This window comes from Chionomys nivalis, chromosome 8 (genome assembly GCF_950005125.1).
Source record: "Chionomys nivalis chromosome 8, mChiNiv1.1, whole genome shotgun sequence".
In the NCBI taxonomy this organism is placed as follows: Eukaryota; Metazoa; Chordata; class Mammalia; order Rodentia; family Cricetidae; genus Chionomys; species Chionomys nivalis.
The window spans coordinates 88,971,655-88,984,939 of record NC_080093.1 but is presented as its reverse complement, the minus strand read 5'-3'; positions in this window follow the sequence as shown (position 1 = coordinate 88,984,939).

Here is a 13,285-nt window from a genome sequence, read left to right as displayed (position 1 = left end):
GGCAAGTAGGCAGGCGAGACTTCCTTTGTTTCACTGGCCTGCCTGCAACAAGCAAGGAGAGACATCACTAGAACACCAGGAGAGCTAGCACTGCAGAGAGCCATCACTGGGAAGGTACATCAGTAGGCAAGGAGACCTGATCCGGTAAAAGAAGATCCATAGGGGAGCATTCGGAGAAAGAGATGGGCAGGCGCCAATGCAAGAATTCACCTAACAATCTGAAAAACTATATGAAACCACCAGAACCCAGCGACCTCCCAACAGGTGGACATGAACACCTTAATCATGAAGAAGTAGATAAAATTGACTTTATGAAAGTGATTGACGCCCTTAAACAACATGTAAAAAATACCCTTATAGAAATGAATGAGAAGTATAACAGAAAGTTTGAAGAATTGAGTAAATCAGTGAATGATACCCTAGGAAACCAAGGAAAAACAATCAAACAGATAATGGAAACAGTTCAAGACTTAAAAACTGAAATGGAGGCAAAGAAGAAAACACAAACAGAAGGCCAGCTGGACAGGGAAAATCTAGGTAAACGAATAGAGACTACAGAAGCAAGCATAACCAACAGAATACAAGAGATAGAAGAAAGAATCTCAGATTCTGAAGATACCATAGAGAAAATAAACACGCTGATCAAAGAAAACAGCAAGGCCAACAAATTCTCATCACAAAACATTCAGGAAATATGGGACACAATAAAAAGACCAAACCTAAGAATAATAGGAATAGAAGAAGGAGAAGAAGCGCAGCTCAACGGTCCAGAAAATATATTTAATAAAATTATAGAAGAAAACTTTCCCAACCTAAAGAAAGATATACCTATGAAGGTTCAAGAAGCATACAGAACACCAAATAGGCTGGATCAAAAAAAACCATCCTCTCGCCATATAATAATCAAAACACAAAGCATACAGAATAAAGAAAGAATACTAAGAGCAGCAAAGGAAAAAGGCCAAGTTACTTATAAAGGTAAACCTATCAGACTTACACCTGACTTCTCTATGGAAACCATGAAAGCCAGAAGGTCCTGGATAGATGTACTGCAGAAACTAAGAGACCATGGATGCAAGCCCAGACTACTATACCCAGCCAAGCTTTCATTCACTATAAATGGAGAAAACAAAATTTTCCAGGATAAAAACAAATTTAAACAATATGTAGCCACAAATCCAGCCTTACAGAAAGTAATAGAAGGAAAATCACTAACCAAGGAGTCCAACAATGACCACAATATCTCAGACAACTAGAGACCCTTCACCAGCGCAACACAAAGAAGGGGAACACACAAAATTTACAACTTAAAAAATGACCGGAGTTAACAACCACTGGTCATTAATATCACTTAATGTCAATGGACTCAACTCTCCTATAAAAAGGCACAGACTAAGAGATTGGATACGAAAACAGGATCCAACATTCTGCTGTTTACAAGAAACACACCTCAACCACAAAGACAGGCACTTACTCAGAGTAAAGGGTTGGGATAAGGCTTATCAAGTAAATGGACCTAAGAAACAAGCAGGGGTGGCCATACTAATTTCTAACAAAGTTGACTTCAAACTTAAATCAATCAGGAGAGATGGAGAGGGACATTTTCTACTCATAACAGGAACAATTCATCAGGATGAAGTCTCAATCCTGAATATCTATGCCCCTAATATAAAAGCACCCACGTACGTAAAAGAAACATTGTTAAAACTCAAGGCAGCCATCAAACCGCACACATTAATAGTAGGAGACTTTAATACTCCTCTCTCACCAATGGACAGGTCAAGTAGACAGAAACCTAACAGAGAAATAAGAGAATTAATGGAGGTAATGAATCAAATGGACTTAACAGACATCTATAGAATATTCCACCCAAATAGGAAAGAATATACCTTCTTCTCTGCAGCTCATGGAACCTTCTCAAAAATCGACCACATACTCGGTAACAAAGCAAACATCCACAGTTACAAAAAAATATTAATAACCACCTGTATCTTATCAGATCACCATGGATTAAAGCTAGAATTCAGCAACAATGCTACCCCCAGAAAGCCTACAAACTCATGGAAACTGAATAGTCAGCTACTGAACCATACCTGGATTAAGGAAGAAATAAAGAAAGAAATTAAACTCTTCCTTGAAGACAATGAAAATAAAGAAACAACATACTCAAACCTATGGGACACTATGAAAGCAGTTCTGAGAGGAAAGTTCATAGCACTAACTGCCCACTTAAAGAAAACAGAGAAAGCACACATTGGAGACTTAACAGCCCACCTGAAAGCTCTAGAAAAAAAAAAAAGCAGACTCACCTAGAAGGGGTAGAAGACTGGAAATAATCAAACTGAGGGCTGAAATCAACAAAATAGAAACACAGAAAACAATTGAAAGAATCAATGAATCAAAAAGCTGGTTCCTGGAGAAAATCAACAAGATTGATAAACCCCTATCCAAACTAATCAAACGGCAGAGAGAGAATTTGCAAATTAATAAGATCAGAAATGAAAAGGGAGACATAACCACAGACACAGAGGAAATTCAGAGAATCATTAGATCTTACTACAAAAGCCTGTATGCCACAAAACTGGAAAATGTAAAAGAAATGGACGCTTTTTTAGATAAATACCATTTACCAAAGTTAAACCAGGACCAGGTGAACAACCTAAATAGACCTGTTAGTCGTGAAGAATTAGAAGCTGTTATCAAAAACCTCCCTTCCAAAAAAAGTCCAGGACCAGATGGTTTCAATGCGGAATTCTACCAGAACTTCCAAGAAGACCTAATACCTATTCTCCTTAATGTATTTCACAATATAGAAACAGAAGAGTCATTGCCAAATTCCTTTTATGAAGCTACAGTAACTCTGATACCAAAACCACACAAAGACCCAACCAAGAAAGAGAATTACAGGCCAATCTCACTCATGAACATCGACGCAAAAATCCTCAACAAAATTCTGGCAAACCGAATCCAAGAACACATTAGAAAAATTATCCATTATGATCAAGTAGGCTTCATCCCAGAGATGCAGGGCTGGTTTAACATACGCAAATCTATCAATGTAATCCATCATATAAATAAACTGAAAGAAAAAAACCATATGATCGTTTCATTAGATGCTGAAAAAGCATTTGACAAAATTCAACATCCCTTTATGATAAAAAGTCTTGGAGAGATTAGGGATACAAGGGTCATACCTAAATATAATTAAAGCTATATACAGCAAGCCGACAGCTAATATCAAATTAAATGGAGAGAAACTTAAAGCCATCCCACTAAAATCAGGAACACGCCAAGGCTGTCCACTCTCTCCATACCTCTTCAATATAGTTCTCGAAGTTTTAGCAATAGCAATAAGACAACATAAGGGGATAAAGGGGATTCAAATTGGAAAGGAAGAAGTTAAACTTGCATTATTTGCAGATGATATGATAGTGTACATGAGCGACCCCAAAAACTCCATCAAAGAACTCCTACAGCTGATATACGCCTTTAGTAATGTGGCAGGATACAAGATCAACTCCAAAAAATCAGTCGCCCTCTTATACACAAAGGATATGGAAGCAGAGAGGGAAATAAGAGAATCATCACCTTTCACGATAGCCACAAAAAGCATAAACTATCTTGGGGTAACTCTAACCAAGGAAGTGAAAGATCTATTTGACAAGAACTTTAAGGCATTGAAGAAAGAAATTGAAGAGGATACCAGAAAATGGAAGGATCTCCCTTGCTCTTGGATTGGGAGAATCAACATAGTAAAAATGGCAATTCTACCAAGGGCAATTTATAGATTCAATGCAATCCCCATTAAAATCCCATCAAAATTCTTCACAGATCTTGAAAGGACAATAATCAACTTTATATGGAGAAACAAAAAACCCAGGATAGCCAAAACAATCTTATACAATAAAGGAACTTCTGGAGGCATTACCATCCCTGACTTCAAACTCTATTACAGAGCTACAGTAATGAAAACAGCGTGGTAATGGCATAAAAACAGAGAAGTCGACCAATGGAATCATATAGAAGACCTGGATTTTAACCCACAAACCTATGAACAACTGATTTTCGATAAAGGAGCTAAAAGTATACAATGGAAGAAAGAAAGCATCTTCAACAAATGGTGCTGGCACAATTGGATGTCAACCTGTAGAAGAATGAAAATAGACCCATATCTATCACCATGCACAAAACTCAAGTCCAAATGGATTAAAGACCTCAATATCAATCTGAACACACTGAACCTGATAGAAGAGAAAATCGGAAGTACCCTACAACATATGGGCACTGGAGATCGCTTCCTATGTATAACCCCAGCAGCACAGACATTAAGGGCAACATTGAATAAATGGGACCTCCTGAAACTGAGAAGCTTCTGTAAAGCAAAGGACACTGTCATTAAGACAAAAAGGCAGCCTACTGACTGGGAGAAGATCTTCACCAACCCCGCAACAGACAAAGGTCTGATCTCCAAAATATATAAAGAACTCAAGAAACTAGACTTTAAAAGGATAATTAACCCAATTAAAAAATGGGGCACTGAACTGAACAGAGAATTCTCAACAGAAGAATTTAAAATGGCCAAAAGATACTTAAGGTCATGCTCAACCTCCTTAGCGATCAGAGAAATGCAAATCAAAACAACTTTGAGATATCATCTTACACCTGTCAGAATGGCTAAAATCAAAAACACCAAGGATAGCCTTTGCTGGAGAGGTTGTGGAGAAAGGGGTACCCTCATCCATTGCTGGTGGGACTGCAAACTTGTGCAACCACTTTGGAAATCAGTGTGGCGGTTTCTCAGAAAAATTGGGATCAACCTACCCCTGGACCCAGCAATAGCACTCTTGGGAATATACCCAAGAGATGCCCTAGCATATGACAAAAGCATTTGTCCAACTATGTTCATAGCAGCATTATTTGTAATAGCCAGAACCTGGAAGCAACCTAGATGCCCTTCAATGGAAGAATGGATGAAGAAAGTGTGGAATATATACACATTAGAGTACTACTCTGCGGTAAAAAACAATGACTTCTCGAATTTTGCATGCAAATGGATGGAAATAGAAAATACGATCCTTAGTGAGGTAACCCAGACCCAAAAAGAAGTACATGGATGTACTCACTCATAACTGGTTTTTAGCCATGGATAGGGGCCACTGAGTCTATAATTTGTGATCCTAAAGAAGCCAAACAAGAGGGTAAACCCAAGGAAAAACATATAGATATCCTCCCAGCTATGGGAAATAGACATGACTGATGGGCAAAAAATTGGAATCTTGGGTGTGGGGTGGGATGGGGATGAGGGGTGATGGGGAGAGAAAAGTGTGAAGGAGAAGATGAGGGGAACTGGGGGAATCAGGGTGATTGGGGATAAAGGAAGGTTGGATAGGGGAGCAGGGAAACTCATACCTTAGGTAAGGGAGCCACCTAAGGGTTGGCAAGAGACTTGAACTTGGAATGGCTACTAGATGCCCAGGGCAATGTCCCCAGTTAGTTCATTGGGGCACCTGAGGATAGGGAACCTGAAATGAACCTATCCTATAATCATACTGATGAATATCTTGCATATCGCCATAGAACCTTCATCTAGCGATGGATGGAGATAGAGCCAGAGACCCACACTGGAGCACCGGACTGAGCTCCCAAGGTTATAATGAGGAGCAGAAGGAGAGAGAACATGAACAAGGAAGTCAGGACCATGAGGGGTGCACCCAACCACTGAGACGGGGGGCCGATCTATTGGGAGCTCACCAATTTCAGCTGGACTGCTACTGAAAAAACATGGGATAAAACCGGACTCTCGGAATGTGGCGGACAATGAGAGCTGACGAGAGGCCAAGGAGAATGGCACAGGAACTTTCAACTGGCGATAGATCGAGAGAGAGACAGAGACCCAAATTGGAGCAATGGTCTGAGCTCTTAAGGTCCAAATGAGGAGCAGAAGGAGGGAGAACATGAGCAAGGAAATCAGGACCACGAGGCGTGCACCCACACACTGTGACAGTGGAACTGATCTATTGGGAGCTCTTCAAGGCCAGCTGGACTGGGACTGAATAAGCATGGGTTGAAACTGGACTCTCTGAACATGGCGGACAATGAAGGCTGATGAGAAGCCAAGGACAATGGCACTAGGTTTCGATCCTAATACATGAACTGGCTTTGTGGGAGCTTAGCCTGTTTGGATGCTCACCTTCCTGGGCCTGGATGGAAATGGGAGGACCTTGGTCTTCCTGAAGGGCAGGAAATTTGGACTGCTCTTCAGTATCGAGAGGGAGGGGGAATGGAGTGGGGGGAGGAGAAGAGGAGTGGGGATGGGGGAGGGGAGTGGGGGGAGGGGGCAATGTGTGGGAGGAGGGGAGGGAAATGGGGAACAGTTGGAAATTTTAATTAAAAAAGAATAAAAAAAATGGAAAAACAAAAAAAGAAACCAAGGAGAGTGACAATAGCTCTCAGAATGGAGAAAAAGAATTTTAGAATTGCGCAACCCCAGAAAAGAAAAGTATATATCCACCTTTGGATGAGTTTGCTAATTTTTCTATTGACCAATCTTCGGATGAGGAGGATTGGTTGGATGAGGAGGAGGAGAAAGACTTAGAGGAAGTCTTAGAGGAAGTGGCACAGTGCAAGAGGGAGTGGTATAGTCCGGAATATACTAAGCCTCTGCCCTACGATTCTTGTCGTAGACCAACGGCGCCTTCAGCGGCGTCTGCTTCCTTTATCAAGCATAGCTCCTAGAACAAATTGGCCAGCACTTACCCTGTTTTTCAGGACCCCAATACTGGACAGAGATATCATGAGCCAATAGGATATAAACAACTAAGGGATTTGGCAGAGGCTACACGGACTTACGGAGTATCAGCCAGCTTTACTCTAGGGTTGGTGGAATGTTTAGGGCAGTCAGCTATGAGCCCCGCTGATTGGATGAGCACAGTGAAAGCATGTGTTTCTTTAGGACAGTACCTGGATTTTAAATCTATATATACTGATCTTGCCATCGCACAGGCCCGCACTAATGCAACTAATGGCAATGCCGCTTGGACAGCTGATATGTTGCTAGGACAAGGGCAATGGATTAATAACCAGACAGTTTTTCCAATACAAGTATATCAGCAGATTAATGAAATGGCCATTAGGGCCTGGAAGTCTTTGCCCAATAGAGGGCAAGTGTCTGGCAACTTGACTAAGGTTATTCAGGGGCCGACAGAGCCATTTTTGGACTTCGTGGCTCATATGATAGAAGCTGCAGGAAGAATTTTTGGAGATGCAGATCAATCTATGCCCTTGATCGAACAGCTTATATTCGAGCAATGCACTAAAGATTGCCGGAGGGCTATTATGCCCTGGAAGGGGAAGGGCCTTCAGGCTTGGATGAAAGCATGTAGAGAAATTGGAGGGCCATTATCCAATGCAGGCTTAGCAGCTGCAGTACTAGCTGTTGCCAGGACCACAGGGGGAAAGAATGGAGCATGCTTTAAATGTGGGAAACCTGGACACGTGAGAAAAAATTGCCCAAATGGAAGCCAGAGAATTGGTGAGGCAGGCCATCAACCAGGCTTATGCCCTCGATGTAAAAAGGGGAAACACTGGGCCAATGAATGTAGATCAGTCAAGGACATTAATGGGCGACCCATAACAACACCACCTGGGTCAAAAAACAGCAAACGGGGCCCTCATCCACAGGGCCCTCAAATGTATGGGGCATTGCAGGGTCAGACAGAACATTTCCCACAGAAGCCAGAAGAGCAACCTCAGTCTCCGCAGGGTTGGACATCTGTGCCACCACCCAGATGGTACTAACCCCTCAGATGGGGGTGCAACACCTTGAATCTGACTTCCGAGGTCCCTTACCAAAGGACACGGTTGGCCTCTTGTTGGGACGGTCTTCCTTAGCCTTGAGGGGATTGATGGTGACTCCTGGAGTCATAGACCCAGATTATACAGGAGTAGTTAAAGTCATGTGTGCATCCCCTTGAGGAATCTCAGTTATCTCGCCAGGGAATCGTATAGCCCAGTTATTAATATTGCCAAGCTTACACAACAAATTTCCTGCCAAAGAGACCGTTAGAGGAGAAAAGGGGTTCAGATCCACAGGTGTAGATATGGTGTATCTGTCCCTGGAACTCGATAAACGACCCATGCTAGGCCTAAAGATAGAAGGAAAACACTTCAAAGGCCTTTTGGATACTGGGGCAGATTGCAGCATCATCAGAAAGGAAGAGTGGCCAGCTCGCTGGCCCCTACAGTTTTCCTTACAACTCTTGCAAGGGCTGGGGTATGCAAATGCACCAGAAGTCAGCGCCAAAGAGTTGGTTTGGGTTTGTGAGGAAGGACAGACTGGTAGAATACAGCCCTTTGTGCTCAGTCTACCAGTCTCTCTGTGGGGCCGAGACGTATTGAGGCAGATGAAAATGAGGCTTACTACTGACTATTCTGAGACCAGTCAGCACCTTATGCTTGATGCGGGTTATGTCCCAGGGAAAGGACTTGGAAAGAACCTCCAGGGAATAACATGCCCCCTGGAGCCTGTAGGAAATCAGGGGCAAAAGGGGTTAGGTTTTTCATAAGGGCCACTGAGGATGCCATTCGTATACCCTGGACCACAAACACCCCGGTCTGAGTCCTTCAGTGGCCCCTTTCCAAAGAAAAATTAGAAGCCGCCTACTTGCTGGTCCAGGAGCAACTCTCCCTGGAACATTTAGAAGTTTCCCATTCTCCCTGGAATACTCCGATTTTTGTTATTAAAAAGAAGCCAGGCAAATGGAGGCTCTTACATGACCTTCGTGCTGTTAATCAACAAATGCAACTGTTAGGATCAGTACAGCATGGCCTACCTTTACTCTCTAGCATTCCTAAGGACTGGCCAACAATTATTATTGACATTAAGGACTGTTTCTTTTCCATCCCGCTAGCGAGGGAGGACTGTAAGCGTTTTGCCTTTACCATTCCATCTGTCAATCATGAAGAACCTGACAAGAGGTTTCAATGGAGAGTTCTACCTCAAAGAATGGCCAATTGTCCTACCATGTGTCAGTTATATGTCCAATTAGCACTTGAGCCCATTCGAAAGGCTTACCCTATTGTTAGGATGTGCCATTATATAGATGACATTTTGATAGCAGCTCCATACAATGATGTGTTGGAAACAGTATTTGCCAGTACAGCAGAAGCTCTTAAGGCCAGAGGGTTGTTAATAGCCCCTGAGAAGGTACAGAGAGATCTCGTGGGCCGTTTTTTGGGAGCTGTTATATGTCCAAAGTATACACGCCCTCAAAAGGTACAGCTAAGAGTGGGTGCCTTAAAGACATTAAATGATTTTCAACGTCTCCTGGGAGACATAAACTGGCTTCGTCCATACCTCAAAATAACTACTGCGGAACTCCGGCCGCTGTTTAAAATATTAGAAGGAGATTCCAGAGTTACCTCTCCCAGATATCTAACTGAGGAAGCTAGGTTGGCCCTCAGAAAGGTGGAAAAGGCTATTGAAGAGGCACAATTACAGTGCATTGACTACAAAAAACCCTTATCATTGTGTATCTTGCCAACTGAAGAAACCCCTACTGCAGTACTCTGGCAGGAGGGACCCTTGTTGTGGATCCATGCCCATGTCTCCATCCCTAAGGTTATTCAATATTATCCTGCTGCAGTCACTACGATTGCTATGATAGGCATAAAATTGTCTTTGACATATTTCGCTATACAACCTCAATTGCTTATACAGCCATATAATCCTAAACAGATTCAAATTTTATTTGCCACCGTAGATGACTGGGCCGTGTTGATCACCACCTTTAATGGCAGATTTGATAATCACTATCCATCAGATAAATTATTACAATTTATTACACACCATCCGGTGGTTTTTCCTAAAATAACAGCCTCATATCCACTGGAAGTGGCAGTTACGGTTTTTACTGATGGTTCCAGCACAGGCAAAGGAGCTTATGTGATCCTGGGTGGAGAGACAGTGACGAAATGTTTCCAGTCCGACAGACCGCAAATAGTTGAGTGTCAAATGGTGTTGGAGGTGTTTCATAACTTCCCAGGACCCTTGAACATCTATTCGGATTCTCTTTATGTAGTTAATGCGGTCCGCTGTCTAGAGGCCTCAGCAATGATAATAACTACTAGTCCTGTATCCTGTGTTTTCCTGGCTCTTCGTCAAGAGATTAGGAGCAGGAAATATCCCTTCTATATTACCCATATTAGAGCTCATTCCCTTTTGCCTGGCCCTTTGGCAGATGCTAATGCGCAAGCTGATGCTGCAACAAAAGCTTTTCCATCTTTAATTATGGACCCCTTAGCAGCCGCAAAGCAGTTCCATCAATTATATCATGTGTCTGCTAAAGTCTTGAGATTAAAATTTGACATAACCAGACAAAATGCCAGGGAAATAGTTAAGGCTTGTGAAGCATGTATTTCCTTTCATCATCCTCCCCATGTTGGAGTCAATCTTAGGGGTCTTAAGCCCGGGGACCTTTGGCAGATGGACGTCACCCATGTGCCTGCCTTTGGGTGCCTTTGATATGTTCATGTATCAGTAGATACTTGTTCAGGGGTTATTCATGCCACACCCCTGACTGGGGAGAAGGTCACCAATGTGGTAACACATTGTCTGGAGGCTTGGGCAGCTTGGGGCAAGCCCAGGCGCTTAAAAACGGACAATGGCCCAGCTTATACATCCAGAACATTTAAAGGTTTCTGTGAACGCATGGGTGTTCAACATCATACTGGCCTGCTGTACAACCCACAAGGACAAGGAATAGTTGAGAGAGCTAATCACTCCCTGAAGGAACTTTTACAAAAACAAAAAGGAGGAATAGGCCATGGCCTACTACCAAGGAATGCTATATCCTTGGCAACATTTACCTTGAATTTTTTAATGTTGGACGATAAGGATTGCTCACCTGCTGATAAACATGCAAGCATGAGCGCCATAGAATCCACCCTAGTAAAGTGGAAAAATGTGTTAAAAAATAAATGGAGTGGACCGGATCTGGTGATTGCCAGATCCAGGGGAGCTGTTTGTGTTTTCCCACAGGATCAGGAGGACCCAATCTGGGTGGCAGTAAGACTGACCAGAGAATTGAAGATTGCTGCGGAGGATGAAGACAACCCAGTGGATGCTGATCACCCAGTGGATGCTGATCATCCTGCTGTGGATGACTCAAACAGATGCGAAGAAGATGACACTCTGGGCGGTGACGAGGGCATGGCCCGTACCAATACCAGTTCATGCTAATTCATCCCTTTTACCCACATTATTCTCCACCTCCTGTGATATGGATGCACCCTGTTTACCTAGCCCAGAACCAAAATCAGAAAAGTTTAATGCAACCAGAGTTGATTTAAATGGAACCATGTGCTTTTCCTTAGATAAGAAACCCCCTTGCATTTGGCTCCGATGTAAAAATCTTACTAATTGGATGGATCCTTTGGTGCATAGCAAGATAGGGACAAATATGTTGAGTGAAGCACTCAGTCATGTAGCATCAGGAACATCACAAGGGTCTGGGTCAGGTAGTGATGCATCGGCCATAAATGTTACTACCTTGGCCATGCGAGTAGAATCCATGGTGCCTACTGGAACAGGATCATTCGTAAGGAATACAACTTATTTCAGAGCATCACCACATTGCAATCCGGATTTTTTGTTTCCACCCACCTTTACCGCCTGCCAAGCAAGAACTTGGGAAAAGGAACAGGTTACATTTGGGTTTTCCTTATCCCCCTCTATGGAAAGCTATTTTTATAATAAAACCAATGAAAAATCCACAATAAGGTCAGGATGGTCTTGGTACCAATGGCTGCTCTCTAATGAGGCAGGAGCTATGGCAGATATTTCTGCTTTGGCACAACTTCGGCCAATTACAACATGGCTGCTCAATGTTACAGGCACTATTAGTGAACAGGCAGAACTAGGAAGGCAGCTTCGTTATATTCAAGAAGAAGAGTTAAGTAATCATACTCTCCCAGAGGCCGCAGTCTGCTTGCCTTCCCCCATTTGTTTTTTTTTACTTACTAATATTACCAATGGAAGCAAGGTTGATTGTAAGAATGCCTCAGTGGAGTGTTTTTTGTCTGAATGCTGGAATGGAACATGGAAACTGGCGATAGTGCTAAAAGTTCCTACGTTTGTACCCCTCCCTGTGGAGGCTGACCCTGAACAGTTCCCTATTGCTATGCTCCTACGTGAGTGGCGTGATCTTGGAATTACTGCTGCCATAGTCACTGCTATTGTGGTGTCATCAGCAGCCGCTATTACAGCAGGAGTGGTGATGGCTAGCCAGACACAAACGACTGCCGCCATTAACGAGATTGTTACCAAAACTCCAGATATATTAGATACTCAGACCAAATCAGCAAGCACATGCTATCAGGCATAGTGGCTGCTAATCAGAGGATTGATTTCCTACAAACTCAGATTGATGAGTTAGCCAGCTTAGTTCAAGTTGGTTGCATAGCACATCAGAAACATGTTTGCATTACTTCTCTTGTTTTTAATAATTCCAGGAACGAGTCTGAACGAATTGGACGGTACCTGGCGGGGAATTGATCGCAAAAGATGGAACTGCTACTTCAAGAGCAGCTGTTTCAAATCACCATTTTGAATAGCACCCGCGTGCAGCCTCTCACTCTTGGACAGTTTTCTGACTGGCTTTACTCTGCCTTTTCTTATTTCAAAGAGTGGGTGGGTATGGGAATGTTCAGTGCCCTGTGCTGCCTTGGTGTGGTCATATGCTTATGGCTCCTTTGTCGATTTAGGACACGCCTGCGCAGGGACAAAGCAATTATGATACAGGCTCTTGCTGCCCTTGAACAAGGAGTCTCCCCCAGGTCTGGCTAAGCAGCCTTAAAGATGGCCTCTGAGCAATATGCAGCCTCAGCACCTCCAGTCTTAGGACATTGCACGGAGATAGGTGCATCTTCGCTGATGGCCTCTGAGCAAGATGCAGCCTCAGCACCTCCAGTCTTAGGACATTGCACGGAGATAGGTGCATCTTTGCTGATGGCCTCTGAGCAAGATGCAGCCTCAGCACCTCCAGTCTTAGGACATTGCACGGAGATAGGTGCACCTTTGCTGATGGCCTCTGAGCAAGATGCAGCCTTGGCACCTCCAGCCTTAGGGCATTGCACGGAGATAGGTGCATCTTTGCTATTGGCCCAAGAGTGGTTTGAATTTCACCTATCAATTGCTCACACGTTTTGCTCATGCGATCACATCAGTGTGGGCTGAGCCAGTCAAGCAATGACACATCATAGGCAGACCAGGCGCCTATATATTCCC